Source organism: Dromaius novaehollandiae, chromosome W (assembly GCF_036370855.1).
Source record: "Dromaius novaehollandiae isolate bDroNov1 chromosome W, bDroNov1.hap1, whole genome shotgun sequence".
NCBI lineage: Eukaryota > Metazoa > Chordata > Aves > Casuariiformes > Dromaiidae > Dromaius > Dromaius novaehollandiae.
Window position 1 is genome coordinate 41,329,500 of NC_088130.1, and position 16,063 is coordinate 41,345,562.

General features: G+C 36.4%; 1 protein-coding gene and 1 long non-coding RNA gene across 7 annotated transcripts in view; both read right to left on the minus strand.

The window, feature by feature from the left end:
* LOC112983656 (ubiquitin-like-conjugating enzyme ATG10) overlaps positions 1–16,063 on the minus strand; it is an 82,399-nt gene that overhangs the window by 49,732 nt on the left and 16,604 nt on the right. The window lies entirely within an intron of this gene.
* On the minus strand, positions 1,093–7,887 carry LOC135324206 (uncharacterized). Its single transcript, XR_010385562.1, has 2 exons — positions 6,750–7,887; positions 1,093–2,452 (listed from the first exon to the last, which is right to left on the minus strand). It is a non-coding gene; the product is annotated as an uncharacterized LOC135324206 (long non-coding RNA).

Here is a 16,063-nt window from a genome sequence, read left to right on the forward strand (position 1 = left end):
AAGCCTCTCTGAGAAGCTATGCATTAAAGTGCTCCATGCTGTTTCAAATTTCTGAAGAAATATTTAGAAAATATCTGCCATTAGCTATGGCTGTGAATGGTTAGCCTGACTTTTTTTAATGTCCATTCTGTTTTACATTTACACTTCCCTATTTTTACATATGTCTTTGTCTCTGGTACTTTACACATTAATTCTTTCAGCCCCCATGAACTCATTCTTTAGGAAAAAGCACAGCAATCATGTCTCTATCTGTGCAGAAAAGCAAACAATTATACCGTCTGCTCTAAGGCTTGTCATTTTGATGAAGAAACATGACTTAGTGCTCATATTATTGCTATTGATTGCCAATCACAATTGGGAACTGTCTGAGTCACTCAGACAAAATTAACCTAAAAAGAGCACATTAATATTAGATTTTCTGGTATAAAACCATAATTCTATAATCAAGGTTAACATTTTTTTTCCAGTACAAATCTCTACTAAGGCACTGACTATACAGATGGTATAGCCTCTGCCCCACTTCTGACCGTACAAACACTCTTTACCAAGCACAGCTGACCAGGCAAAGGATAGGCTTCCAGAAACCTGTAGAGAGTATGCACTCATCGTTTGTGCGCTACAGCTTTGTTTTTTGGGGATCCTTTCGAGGCTTAGAGGCACATTAGGGAGAAAGCACTAACAGGCCAACAGATCAGTGCCTACACAAAACCCAGAACTACTGTCTGTCCTCCTAATAGGGGGATAAAGGCTGCTGAGCAACTGAGTATTAAAAATGAAATAGAAGTAAAGACAGTATTTCTGAAAAAATAGAGAATGCTCCTCTATTTTAGAAAAAGGAAATGAAAATTCAACACATTTGTGGATGACTTTCATTCAGTCTTCATTTTATCATTATCAAAAAAATATTCACCTCAAACCCTTTACCTTATATTGGCTCATTTTTCCATCATGAAAGTAAAATAATAAGCTTGAACCAAGTTCATGCAGAGGTGTGAGGCTGAGAGCAAGAGCAAGGGAAGTTAAGAACAATGTTAATATTCAAAACTCATCTATTTCACCAGGGCAAGTTTTCAGCACAGATATATAAAGTGGCACTTTCAAAAACATTTATTCTTTTTCCAAATGACTGCACCTTCAGCCAGGAGAAGGTAAGTAATATAGACCATTTAATAGCATATATGCTTCACCTTGTAGCATGGGTCCTTAGTACCAGTTATTTGTAATGATTGGTTAAAAAGTGCTTCTCTGAAGCTGGAAGCTAGAAGAATACAATGATCTGGGGGATTACCCAGGGCTCTCTGCTTTATTCCTCCTGTTCCTCGTCTGCCAAGACTTCTTCCTAGACCAGTCAGCAGCTGATGCCAGGTGCACACTGACTCCTCCAGTTGGCAGGAGGCATGCGCAGCTCCAGAAAAGCCCAGCCTTCTCTCAGGTTGTAGATCGATGCTGCTTGACAGCTTTACACCCTGCTTTCCTAGGATACATCTTGTCTGGAGAAATAAGTTTGTCAGGTCTGTTCATTTTTAACAGTAGATGACTTATAAATGAAAACAAATTTCATCTAACAAAGCAAAAGATTACTTTCTTGGTTATAAAGTTGGAAACAAGATTACAAAGAAAAAAAAGTAAAAAGGTAAACTATGTATAATCTAAAATTGCATTTCATTAAAAATAGTATTCTTAACTACCAAAGTGTTTCTCTGCTTCAAGGCAGAGAAACTACAGCTACAGCTTCAGCTACAGCGGTGAAGTAAATGTCTAACTTGGCAGCGTCCTCCTTCCCTAATGGCATCCCTCAGAGCTGAGGTCTCAAGCTAAGCTGCAAGTCCTGGGATCAAGCTTTCACTCTCGGCGGCTGCTCTGGGAGAGCTCTCTCAGCTCTCTTTCTCTGCTTTGTGCTCAGGATGGGATCTCCCACACATCTTCCTGGCTTTTTAATCACTTCCTGGTTCTTTTTATCATTTTTAGACTGATAAGCTAAAAATGACTATGATAACTCCCATTTCAAATCCCAGTGAAAAAAAAACAAAGTAGCCATGTGGATTTAATAATTTTTTTCTCATCCCACTGCAATTACTAAATGTCTAAATGCTGAGGATAAAGTGAACACAAGTTACCTGAGACCTATAGACACTGCTTAGGATTACTAATAATGACACCTTAGTATCAGTTCTAAACTGTGGAAGCACAAAAGTTTCCAGTTCAGCCTCTGGAAAAAAAAAATACAGTGAGTATCAAACTTAAGCAAGCTTTAGCAGGGAACAATATTAGTCCATACAAATGACTGTCTGCTTATTCCAGACTTTCTCTGTACGTTCCTTTCATAGCCTTCCTCTTCAGAGTCCAACTGTAGAAAATACTCCTGCCCTCTTTCTTACATGTATGGAAGTGCAAAAAATCAGAGATTGTAAGAAGCATTTCATTTACAATAGTCTTGAAAAGAGTCTGGTATCTAAAAAAAAAAAAAGAACACAGGTAACAAAACTCAGTAGAGGGAGGGGGAAAAAAAGGAGCCTTCAATCCCCCTACAGAGGCTTCAGCAAAGGAGAAAGTTCCATTGCTTTATGCCCTAGAGCAGACTCCATAGGCAAAACAAAAGGCTGGTATTTGTTTAGCCAAATGTCATTTAAAATCATTATGGCTTTTGCTAAAACACTTATTCCCCATGCTACATTGGAGTCTCAGTAAGGAAGCAGGACTCCAAACATTAATGGGAAAATGCTGCAACAGTGAATTGTTAGCACAGTTCTTGATAAACGTTCCTTATTTTCTTCTCTCTCTGTTTCCTCTGCAGTAAAGTGCGTATTTAATCTCTTTGGGGAAAGGATACACAAGGAGGAAGAATTCCTACACAACTTCATGTGAAAACAGAACTTCAGAGCCAGATTTTCAAAAAATAAGATCTGAGGAATTTTCAGGATAACATTTTCTCAAGATTCGATCCCACATTTTTAAGACTCTTTATCTAGAACAAAAACGAAAATTTCTTTCACGCAGATATTATAAAGATGGGAGCCTTACTTTACAGGGGCAAATAAGCATTTTTGTGCAACCCTTGCTCTAATATTCTGACACTCAAAGCAGCTTTGCAAAATGCAATATATATCAACAAAGGCATAAACTCTAAATATGTGTCTTTGGATAACACAAAATGATTAATAGTGATGCAAGAACATAGGAGAGGAAGGGACCTCCTGAGTCATTATGTCCAGTTTCTCATATTTACAGGTATCACATCTGATATAATATCTTTTACTAAATTTATATAGTTTTATCTGAAAACTAATTGGTTTCAGGATACTACTGTTCTTTTTGGAAAGTTATTTCAGAATCTCTACTAGTTAAATCGGTCAATTTATAATCTTTAATTCTAGCGCCAACATTTTAGCTTAGCTTAAACAGCTCTTTCATTCCCTGGCATTTAAAATCTCTTTTCCCCAAAGTATTAACAGAGATAAATCATATTCCATTTCAGGTTTTGTATTTTTCTAGGCTAAACAAGCTAAATTCTTCTGATCTTTTCTCATAAGATAGGCTTTTCTTTTGCCCAATGACCATAACAATTTTCTATACTATTTTGTTTGAATTTCCTTTTTTCCTGAGTGGGAGAGACTGAAACTATTCACAAACCGTGCTCCAAATGAGACCTCAGCAGTGATTGTGTAATGGCATTAGTAACTATTTCAGCTGGGAGCATCTCACCAGACAGAACCCCAAACTGTCCATATTTCATTCATGACCATTTCACACTCGTAACTCACAGGCATCCTAGGATCGACTAAAACACCCATTTCTCTTCCATCATTTCCAACTAATGAGCCACTAACTTCTGAAACAGAATTATCTTGTCCTTACTCCCTAAGTACATGACCTTATACTTCGCACCAATAAATTTCATCCCATTTCTGTTATTCCAGTCCTCAAGGTCCTCTGGTTATTTCTGTAGGAATTTCTTATCTTCTGCTGTATTGACAGTGCCTCCAAATTTTTTGCCATCAGCAAATTTAATTAACTCTCTCCTACTTCTTGTGCTAATAGTTAAACTATAAGATTTGCCCAAAGACCAGTTTTTGAAGTAGTACCACTCTTATTTTCCTGTGTGCTATTAATATAAATGGATTAGAAGCAAGAAATTTCATTTTTCCCACAAATCAGTTATTTTGCCAAATAATACTGGTCATGGTTCAATCAATACCCTCCCTACCTTTCATAAACCCATCTTGCATTCTATCCTATTTCCATTTCCAACCTTTAATCATTTCTTCTTTAAGAATTTGTTCAAAAACCTTGAATACTATCTATGTCAGGTTAATTGACCTATAGCTTTTGCCTGTTTAAACAGAAAAAACAAGTTTCTTTTTTGCATTCCAACATTATCACCCCAGAAGAGATAATTGAGAAGAACTCTGGAATGAAAACTGTTACTTTCTACTTTAAAGTGTCCCCTCAAATTTTGCTTCCTTCTTGACTGATTCTTTTACATATACCCATTCTCATTAGCCATCTTGCCTTTTCTGGAACTTTCTTTACTGAAAATAATTCATTTTCATTTACTTGAGGGAGAAGGTAAAAAATAATTGTCCGCAATCTTTTCCCTATGCTTGCTTCTCTTCTTTTAAACTTTTTATGTGTAGGGTTAAGGAACATTTTGTCTTTTGTCTTAGGATCTTTTCAGAACTATTTTCGAGATCTAAGGCAGATTTACTTTTTGGCAATTCTCACTCTATATCAAAAAATTTAAGTTGTATCTTTCCTCCATTCCTTGAAGATGCTTTATTTTCCTAATAATCTTCCGACAATGTTTGCGTTTCAGACTACTCTGTGCATTCAATTCATACAAAGTCCAAGCATCTTCCACATTCAAATACTTACGTTTTCAGCCAATATCATTAAATAAATTTAAGAAAATAAAGTTTTCCTTTTGCAGTTAAGAAACTTAAAGATGTAAGTTGTTCAACCACTTATTTTAAATCGAATGAACTCACGACACATCCATTCAAGGCTGTTTTCTAAGGCCAGCTATTCTGTAATTCTCATTACATTTAGATTTACTAAAGCCAAATCTAAAAGTTTCCTTTTCTGTTGATTGAGAAACCCAACTGGTGGAAAAAATCCACCGGCTGTTACACCCAAAAGAGTCTTACTTTAGTAATAAAAAAAGAATAATAATTGAATTTAGTAATACCATACTTATCAGCAAACTACTTGCAACAGACTAGGGTAATAGACTAGTGTGTAATTTTACAGGCTTGCCTTCAAATGTTATTATTCACATGGTGAAAACTTCTTGTTTCAACTGTTATTTTAACCTAAAAAGCTGTAAATCCTCCAGAACTGATTTCTAGTTCCATGACAAATATTTTTCTTAACCTATTTTTGGAGGGATGAGTTGTGGAAGTTTTCTGTATTCTTCCAAATACTACGGATATGATTGCTATTTATCTACCATTACTAAAAATACTCAAGAAGAAACATTATGTATAAACTGCAGCAAAAGGAAAGAAGGAAAATAAGGAGAGGAAGAGGAATATATGTACTCCTTATTTTACAGTAGGACTCAGAGAATAACACACTATTGAATACAAATATGGAAGGTGTAGACAGACAGAAAATATTCTGTGTAAGCAGTCATTTTATTCTTTTGTTTGAACTGCTTTCCTGACATTATCAGTATTAATCACCTGTATTAGCAAAAGCTTATATACAACTTCTAGAAATATATGGTTCAGGTATCAGAAACAACATAGCCATATTAGCATGATACTCTGCTTGGGTTAACATATACCCCACTTCTCTACAAGGTTAATTATGTCTAGCAAAGCAATGAATTGATATAGCTACTCTGTTTCCATGAATTAGCACTTATAGCTACTTCAAAAACAGAAGAAAAACAAGGTCCATGAAAAAAACAGTTTACGACATCAGTTATTTCCTGGTTTTAGCTAAATGCTTGAAACAGCTGAAGAATATTGTTACTTTTTATCTCTTCTGTTATTTGTAACAAATAATATGTAAATACAAAATGTGTAAGTGTAGTAGGAGAAGGTATTTGCAATGGTTCTTCCCCCTCCAACTGGCATGCTATTGGCTAACTCAATAATTGTTATAAAACTTAATTAACACTTAGAATTTCTAGCGATTTTCCTTTACTTTCCAGGAGTTAGGTGCTGGTAGGGGAGAACTTAGAAGAGAGACCAAAAAAAGAAAAGAAGGGGGAAAAAAACCCATTCTGTTCTCCTTTCCACTCTCCTGATCCTGAAAGTGAAACTATCTTTAATCTAACTTATGGCATCCTGCAAACTGCTCTAAAATTAGTCTCTAACTGACTAGAATGGGCTCATCTGCTTCTCTACCAAAGTATTGCATCAGCTCCAGCTCAATCCCCGCCTACTCATAACACTTGTTTCTGTTCACTCATCCACTTCTTGTAAGTATGTCTGCATATTATTAGTAAGTTCAGTTCAAGGTGCAAGTGCTCGGTTCTTAATAATTATTATTTTTAAATTTCCTAGGCACTTGATTTTGATTTGATTTGCCTGAGCACTTTGTTGTTGTATTTCTCATGTGTAGTTATTAAATGTTCTTCAATCACTAAAGAAAACTGATTATGTTTTTTAATTACATATTATTTATATCTTTAAAGAGTGCTGTCCTTTACGAAGAACTTCACACATACTGGGGAACAACTCACCACAGCAAGATTTCTAGTCTTTTTTGAAAAACAAGATACCGTTCACTGGAACACCTACCACATAACCAACTGTCAAAACTGTAGACTCTTATAAAACTGGTGTTTACAGGTTGTTAGGAGATCTATGATAGAGGGCTGCCTCTAAAAAGCAATAGGCAGAAGTTAGTTTTCAAAGATACAGCTTAAAATAATACCAATGAGCAAAACCTAAAAGCACCACCTTTACAAAATATTGTGAGGACACCTTCCAGAAAAATAAGCATATCAGATAACCACAGGGATTTCAATTGAAGATAATAAAGTACATTAACTGAAAGACATCAATAACAACTCTCTCCTACGGCATTTTTCTATTCCATCCCATTTACCAACATTTCCATCATAGTGCTCTCTGAGCTGTTTTCAGAATGAAGACTTTTAAAAGGGCATTAAAGTCTGATATTGTAAGAGGTAATTTTAGAGATGAGTTTGAAATAAAATTCACTAATTAGACTCTACCGCAGCAGCAAAATGCCCTTCTGATGCAAAGACAAAGAAAATACACAATGTTAGTAAAAGAACTGAAAAACCTGGAGAACTACAGGGAGCATAAATAAAGTCTAATACAACAGATCTGATCAGCAGTGCCAAAAAATATGGTATCTAGATCAGTGATGGCCAGATTATTCCGCATGTCCAGGAAGCTTTGCATGAAAAATATTTAGACTAGCCAAAATGCTTGAAAATAAGGCTTAGGAATACTTCTACTCCACCAGTAAGATATGACTCAGTTTGATTCGAAAACTTGGATATAACAGAGCCTTGCATATCTGGCAACTAAGTCTGTTATCTGTAAAGCAGGATCACATACAGTTCACGGTGGAGTCAGAGCAAGTCCTTTTACTAACTTCAGTGAAAGCTGGATAGGTCATTTAACATACCCTTGCTCTGAAATCTGCTAAAGCTACCAAAGCCCATGCAATAATATAGTTATATAATTACAAAAACAACCAGAAGGAAAAAAAATTTTTCAAATATGCAAAAAGACCGCTAAAGCCATCCATAAAGGAAAGTATTTCTCATACTGAATTAAATACGAGTATTCCCATTATATTTTCCTTTAGAAGACAGCCATTCACCATAAGTATGAGGGATGCCTAGCACTATACCATGTCTCTAAGTCCAATGTTTTCCCAAGAAGTGGGAACTTTTTGCACACATGAAGAACTGGGTAATAAAGCTTGGTAGGATCATTGGCCTTTCTGTATAGGTTCTGGATTTATTTTGCATGTATATTTAGTACAACACATATGCACAATAGCTATGGATATGAATACATATGTCCATAATTTAAGGATAGATTTATCAAGTCCTCAATGTCTATAAAACACAGAATCAAATATACACCAGTATAAAATGATGAGAGTTTCTATGTTGACCTTAACATCTGACAATAAGTTCTACTATTCACACACAAACAAATCTTCCATTCATGGGCACAGAGTCATATCTGCTAAAGGGATGCTGGGCTATGCTGAAGAATGCAATGTCTTAACATCCATATACCCAGCATACTCTGAAAGGGCCACAGGCTGCCCATCAGGTATATGGCTTTACTTACAGTTACTCAAATGCACTCTCTGTGTTCCCACAGTACAGGTGTTCGAAGAAACAGGAAAAAAATCTCAACAGTAAAAAGCAACCATTTATTTATGGAAGCATAGTTCTTTAATCAACTCATGTTTGTTTTTCCATATTGCATCAAATTCACGTGACAAAACATTTTGAAATTGCTCATCAAGTTGTTTGTTAAATATTATACACTCAGAATTACCTTGAATTATTTTGAAACATTTTATCTGCTTGATTTTTCTTTCTTTCAGATTTGGGTCTTGTGGTCAATTGAGTTTCAGGACCAAAGAAGCACAAGGCTCTTCCTACAGCTGGGACATTTATAAGGTCTTTCTCATGTAGATTCTCTTCCAGACAGTAAGTTATCAGATCATGCTGCAAGTTTTTTGGCATGCAGAGAACTTTTATGGTCCCTGTCCTCTACTCAGCTATTTAATTTCATAAAACTTTTAGGTGATTAATTATCTTTAAAAAACTCTACCTTGCTCAAAGGTGGTGAAAATCATTCCACTGATGGAAGAATTACTGAGTAGAGGCTAAGGCAGAGACAGAAACACAGAAAAGATTTTATTTTTTAATATAAATATATTAAAAATTACTCATCATGGTTTCTTCCATTTACATTCCTATTTACATGGCTGCAGTTGTAATATTTAACCTTTGGAAAGCAAAATAATCCTAGCTAACACCAGACCACAGGATCAGAATTTTAACTGCATGCTCTCTTCAGTTGTTCCCTAACTGTATTTCTAAATCTTAATCAATGTCGCTGAACTAGTTAAAACTTATTTCAATATAGATTAAATCTGATGCTGTAACAGAATTGGAGCACAAGTGCAAAAAAAAGAAAAAAAAAAATCCTATACAAATTCTTGAATTCCAGGCAGGAAATTTCTTCTTGCTCTTGTGCTCACTCTTGTGAACCAGTGTAATTACCCAAGACAACTAATCTGAGCTTGGCTTCTAAATCTTGGACAGGATTCTCAAAATCAGAAACTTCCATTTAGATTAGCAGGCTTCCATTTTAGTGCCTATGTGGCCTGATTTTGCAAAGCACTAGGTACTCAGAAACTTCCACTATAAACGGCCCAAGGACTCAGCACTGCTAAATACCAGGACAGTTCAGAAACCTATTAGTTAGTTTCTAGGGATTACGGAAAATCTTATGACCCAGATGCCAAAAATGGGATGATCTTTAGTCATGTTTAACTAATTCTTCTCAGACTTCTCACTTCCCACAGTATCACTATCATTTGCTAACGTCCCAAATGTGACCATTTGAATGAGCAATGCAGAAGAACTAATGTAGCTGGAGATGGGATTCAGTTTGCTTAAGCTAGACCTTAATATACATGCTTGTTTTACATTTAATGGAACGGTGTTCCTAAAGGGCTTAAGTTCTGACTTGGTCAGTGGAGAAATAACTGGCTTTGAAGGTCTCCAAAAGCAGACCATGTCTGCATGACTACTGCCTAAACTGAGACAGACAAAATCTCTATTCGGAAATACTTAAAAGCACTCACCACGCTCCACTTACTATACAGGAACTTGGACCCTTACTTTAGAAGGACTATTCTATTAGGCACAAATACTGGTACACATTAGGTGCTTAAGGCTATGCCTGTAACAGTAAGTAATCCAGCACAATAGTAACACCAAAGTAGTTGATTCAGAGACCCCTACATCAACAGAATATGCAGATCCTGGATTTTACTTCAGACTGGTCTTAATCTGACTCTCTGAACTGAAAAAACCACAACACATGGATTTTAAGGAAAAAAATCAGTCATTGGTCTGGACACATATCCCCATTAAGATTTGGTGGCCATTTGATGCATACCTGGAAGAGAGCAACTAGTTCAGTTTCCTCCAAAAGGACTCTAGTTCCCATGCACTGAAACTGCTCTGTGAAGCAAACCAACTAAGTGGGGACAGTTGGAGGATTTGTTTCAAAACTACATCTGAACCACAGTACTAATGTACTGAACTACAGTACTAACGCAGACACAGCCTAAATTAATCTGATGATCCCATTATGGTTTCTGTTCCTTCTTCTTCCTTATCTTCTTTCCCAGGTGGAAAGCAGTCATTGGAGTTACTACCAGGGCCTTCCTCCTCTATCTCACTGACTAGTTTTGCAAAACTTGTTAGGAACTCAGTATCTTTGAAACATGAAGATGTTCTCCCAAATGTGACTAAAATTGGCCAACAACTTTTAAAGTACATTATGGTGGAGTGACCTGGTGGTATGACCTCATTAGACCCGTTTCCTTAGGAAATCAGTCAAGAAAATGGTTAATGATCATAGCCACTGGCTTTCTCAAATTACTGACTATAGGAGCTACACTTCCATCCTAATGTCCTTGATACTGAAACTCTTAACAGAAGACCTTAGCATAAACTTCACTATATACACAGTTTCACATGAATTTAAATTATTTTTAAATTTTATAACACAATAGCTGGTCGTTTGAAACGGAAATGTGGAAATTATTAGCATATTATAATAATGAATAATAAAAAGTGGCCAAGGTATGAACACTTAAAACTCTGTACTGAGAGCACACAGTACATTTTTTAAAGAAGCTTTTATAAGGACATTTACTGCACAAACTACAATGCTATATATCTATATGTTTATATCTTTCCAAAGTCGTTCTGCAGTACTGCTAGCCTACCAGCTACAGCTTGTTTTTTCAAACTTCTCTCATTACCTGCAAGACTAAATGTGTTTCACCTAATTAAGTCTCTTTTGCTTTCCACGAAATACTGATTTTTCCCCCACAAGTAACATATTAGTAGTTAAAAGAACAACAGTGATGTTCTAGCAGCTGTAAACTGGTCCTCTTTCAGAAGGCTTCTCCAGTCCAATAACTGCCTGTTAGGATTTCAGTCACTACAGTGGTAGCACAACTTACAGTGATAAACTCCATAAACAAAGTAGCATAGGTATACCACTGCAAAGAATACCAAATCCTCAAGAAAAAAGTAAAAAAGAAAGTTGGAGTTGCATAGTTAAGTATCTAAAACCCTCTACATGATGAAAAGTTCCCCATGCACTCTCAGTTCAGCCCCTTGTACATGCTTTCTGAAAGCAAGACAATGATTTACATAAATTCATATTATATGACCTTTAATTACAACATTAATAATGTTATAACTTTTAATCATAACTATAGGAATTCCTATAATATAGGAATAATAATAGGAAAACTATTAATAAATGAATTTACTTGCTCATTATTGCAGGGCTGAAAGGACTAGTTTCTTTTCTGGGAGAAGAAAATGGAAGATAGGTGAGAGCTAACCTAGCAAGACTATATTGCTGTGAATCTATGCTCAAAGACTTACCACAAGAATATAATTATTTCAGAGATTCAGGGAGGACCAAGGTTTGAGCATTTTTAACATGTTTGTGCTGTTGTGCCCTTGTCTCCTAGTTTAGCATCCTTTCTCTGCACTTACCTTTAATCACTTTCCTCCTAACAGAACTTGCAATTTTTGTTATGAAAGTTCTAAATACTGACCCTGCCAGCAAACCGAGAAGTCATGCTCTGGTCATTGCACCACACTCTCTGGTCCATCTCTTTCTGTCGATATGCACATTTTTCTTTCCTGACCCGTGTTTCCTCCAGACGATCCTCATGAGGACCTGAGATGGTCCTCATTCTGCAGTAAAGTGACAAGACTGGCAACCCATATGCTGGAGAAATAAGAAGGCAAGTTGCGAAATAAAGTTGTTCCCTTTTGTTACTGGGAGTGAAAAAGCCAACTCCAGTTCTCTTCCATCTTTTAATTCATAAAACCTGTCTTCCCTCTCAGAATAACATCTTCCAGTAGCTATCTCTCAATCCTGAAAATTAACTAGTCCAGATGTAGCAGAGAAATTAGCTACAGAAATTCTAGGAGATAAAGGAATTTTAAGGCTGTGATGTTAGCTAACATAAGCCAGGAAATTTAAAACGGAAATTGAAATTTCAGTCTAAGACAGACATGTTGGCACAGATATTGCATGATTTTCCTTTGAGTATTGTCAGTCAAGATCCTCACTCCTGGGACTACACCTTCACAGTACATTCCAAATATATACAACATGCAGAGATACTTTAAAAGTTGATGATATTTGCATTTGGACTGACATCTTGTAGTACGTTTGACACTGATCACTTCTGCAACAAAGAACCGTGCCGATTTCAACCCAAGACTTTTCCAAAGAATAACGGGCAGCTACACATGAATGAATAAGTGAACAGTTTGCTACAGTAATGAATGCTTCCGAAAACAGCAAGTTTGCAGGCACCAGATGGAAGAAGAACATTATTGCAATTCCTGCATCCCATTGTGCAACAGCCAACAGAGCCGTTAACGCTTTCTGGTGATTTCTAAGCTTTTTAATGTGTTTTCCTTTGAAGGTGTTTTTTTGTTCCCTGTCAGTCTGCATGCTAGGTTCAGCTCTCTTGGAAATAAATTTTATTGGCAAGCTATCAAATAGGAAAAAAATACAAAATATAAATGGAAATAAATACTTATAATCCCATTACAAAAATCACTAGACGGACACAAAGCTTATGCTATAAAGTATGACCTATTATTTACAGCACAACACAAGTCTTTTGCCTCTTACAAGCCATATCTGTCTCTCTCTTCTATGCTAAAACTGTCTGTCTTTCTGCATCTTAGTTCATCGCTTATCCCATAGAAATAGCTATCTCTTCAATCCCAAGGAGGGCTCTTATCCCTTACTGTTTTCTTTTGCAAAAAGCAAAACTTAAATCTTATTTAGCATATGACATTAAGTCATTCTGCAGAATTCAGAGGAAAATGGTAAATGCTGTTTGAGTTCAATTCAGATTACTTATTTTTTTTGCTACTGCCACAGATCACCATGGGAAATCTATCATTGAGCAACATGAAATACCCCCAGCTACAGATGTCAATTTATGCTAAGTAGTATATTTTCCTGCCCCCAAACATATATGATCATTTAAACAATGCGCCCTTTACTTGGAATCTGCTTCCAGTGTCTTGTGTATAGCGCAACTGTGCAGGTTTCATTTAAATTGTCAGTAAACAGGTCTAAGCAATGTCTGAACCAGTCCCTAGCAAACCAGGGCAGGAAGATTACATAACGCTAACAAGCTGAATTCAAGTAAAAAAAAAAAATACCTGCTATGTATTAAAGATATATTGTCTTATTCATTCAGGAAAACACCTGTCTCTCATACAAATTAACAGAATCAAATTCATTCCTGCTGTAAACCAGAGCAATAATTTTGAGGTTTGGGGTGTTCATAATCACACTAATACCAAATTTTAACACTGTGCTTCGGTAGTATCATATTGAGTACCAGTCCAGTATGGAAAAAGCATATTTTCATAGCTTCATTTTTAGAGGACACATACTGATACTCAACCCTTATAAAATAAGAAAGCAGTCTCTCCGCACAGTGTGAATGTTCACATGAGGCAAGGTAAGTTACTGTTAGTACTGACACCAAAGTATTTATTAACTATGGAACATATTTTCCTATATCACAAGTTCTTAAATCTCAATTAACTTTAATGCCATTTAGCTATATCTAGGAAGGACTAGGCCTCAGAATCACACACAGACTACTCAATAAACTCTACAATATATCTGAGGAACATTTTGTATTCTTATCTTGAGAAGAAAGCTAAATAGCTACAGTGACAATATTAACATTAAAGCAGCAGTGGCTGCCTTTTTTTTTTTTTTTTTGGTAAGATTAACAGAGGAAATTAGCAGTATAGAAAGATCTAGCACACAGAAGAAGAGTACAGGATTCCACCTTTTCCCAGAATGAAATAGGAGTAGTAACTGACCTTTGTACCAAAGGGCGGAAAAGAATTGTTTCATATACCTTGAGATTGATCGATACCAACCAGACAGATCCATCCAGAGGCAATGATGGTGAGATGGGGGGGGGGGGGGGGGAGGAAGGGGGATGCAGAAAACCAACAGTTAAACCTCACAGCTAAAAGGAAAGTAACAATGATTAGCAAACCTTAAGGTGGATAAACTCAGGGGAAACTAAGTTTGCAGTTGTGTGGCTTAACTTTAGCAATAACAGCAACAACACATCTGTTTAGAAATAGCATACTCTTTTTAACTTTTAAGATAATTTTCTGCTTCTGATAAACTTCTAGTGGTATGACTCAGGGTGGTCTAACCTCACCAACAACAGGGGATAGAATCAGGTTTTGCATTCCCTTGCTCCCCACCTCCCAAAGCAGAGTCCTCTAGAACGTCTGCTGGATCGTGGTCTGTGCTACATAGCTCAAACAAAGCAAAAGGGATCGTAATTTAAATGAATAATCTTTTTAAGAGAAGTAAAATAATTTCAAGAAACATACAATAAGCAATCTATGAGCTTTCAAACTTTAAAAGTTTCTACTAAGCAGCAACATGTGGAGGTCTGGCCATTTTGCCTGTTTCCCACAGAACACAGCTCACTGCAAGGCCCTAAACCTTCAATACTCACTCCAAGCCAACATGATCTGTATGTTACAGGTGAATAATACAAATACACTGATGTGAAAAATATCATATAATGCTGCTAAAGGACACAGGCACTTAGCCAAAATAACAGTATTGCTCCAGTAGAGACGAGTACTGTCCCTAGAACATTAAGAGGATAACGCTGTACCTGTACAATTTAATTTAAAAGAAACAACGGAAGGGATATGTGCAATACCAGCAACATGAAGTATTTTGAGGTTCACCATAAAAAGTAAAATGTTAGCTTTTGACTGGATTGTAATTTTGTTTCCTTTGTGGCAAAACAGTATTGACAAATACTACAGTGTCATGTTTCTTGTTTGTGGGCTCATGTCATAAACATTTGATAAATGGAGTCTGGACAGAAAGACAATGATCTGCCCTGAGTTAGGGCAGCACATCATCAGACTGTCCGTGGAGCAGCCAAATATTGAAATCATGATTAGAGTGTTGCAATCCCCCTCAGGACTCCCTTGCTGCTCTGGGAGGCAGCAAACTAATCTCCACCTGGCACAGCACATACTGCCTAGCAGGCTGGTGCAGCAATGCCACCCAGAGTGCTGGGAGCAGGGCTCGTGCTTCAGCACTCTGTCCAGCCCCACTTGCCACCATCACTAACTTATGACGTGTGTATGGACATAAAACAGAAGCATGCTTTTAAATCCATACTTCCAGAATGCTACACATGATATGGACAGCTCTCCTATATCTCTGTGCCCTGTACTAGCCAAACCAAAATATAACCCCATATCAATTATTTTCAAAAGCATTTCTGTTGCTCAAAAAATGCTCAAAACCCCTTATCTTTCCTTTTGTAAGGCTAGATTATTCTAAACACATACAACAGAATTGTTTTCAGGAATGCACAGATTTTAACATGAATATTCTTTTTTATTGTATTTATCACTGCCAATTTCAGTGTATGTTTGGAGCATATTCCTTTTGCATTGTGCATATCTCAATGATTGATCAATTCTGAACAACTACCACCCATGTTTCATGTATTCTACTGAGTCTTAAAGTCCACTGTTGAAATATGCTACTAATACCGAAACTATCAGTAATAACCTAAAGCAATGTTGAAAGCATAGGAAGTAGCACATAGCGACAAGTGTTCAAAGAAATAAACATTTTAGGCTTATACAATTTAGAGATAAAGCAAAGTTAGAGTAAAATTCAGAGTAACAGATATGGGTCTTTTATGCATTCTGTTGAGCTTTTAGCGTTGTGCCCGTCCCCAC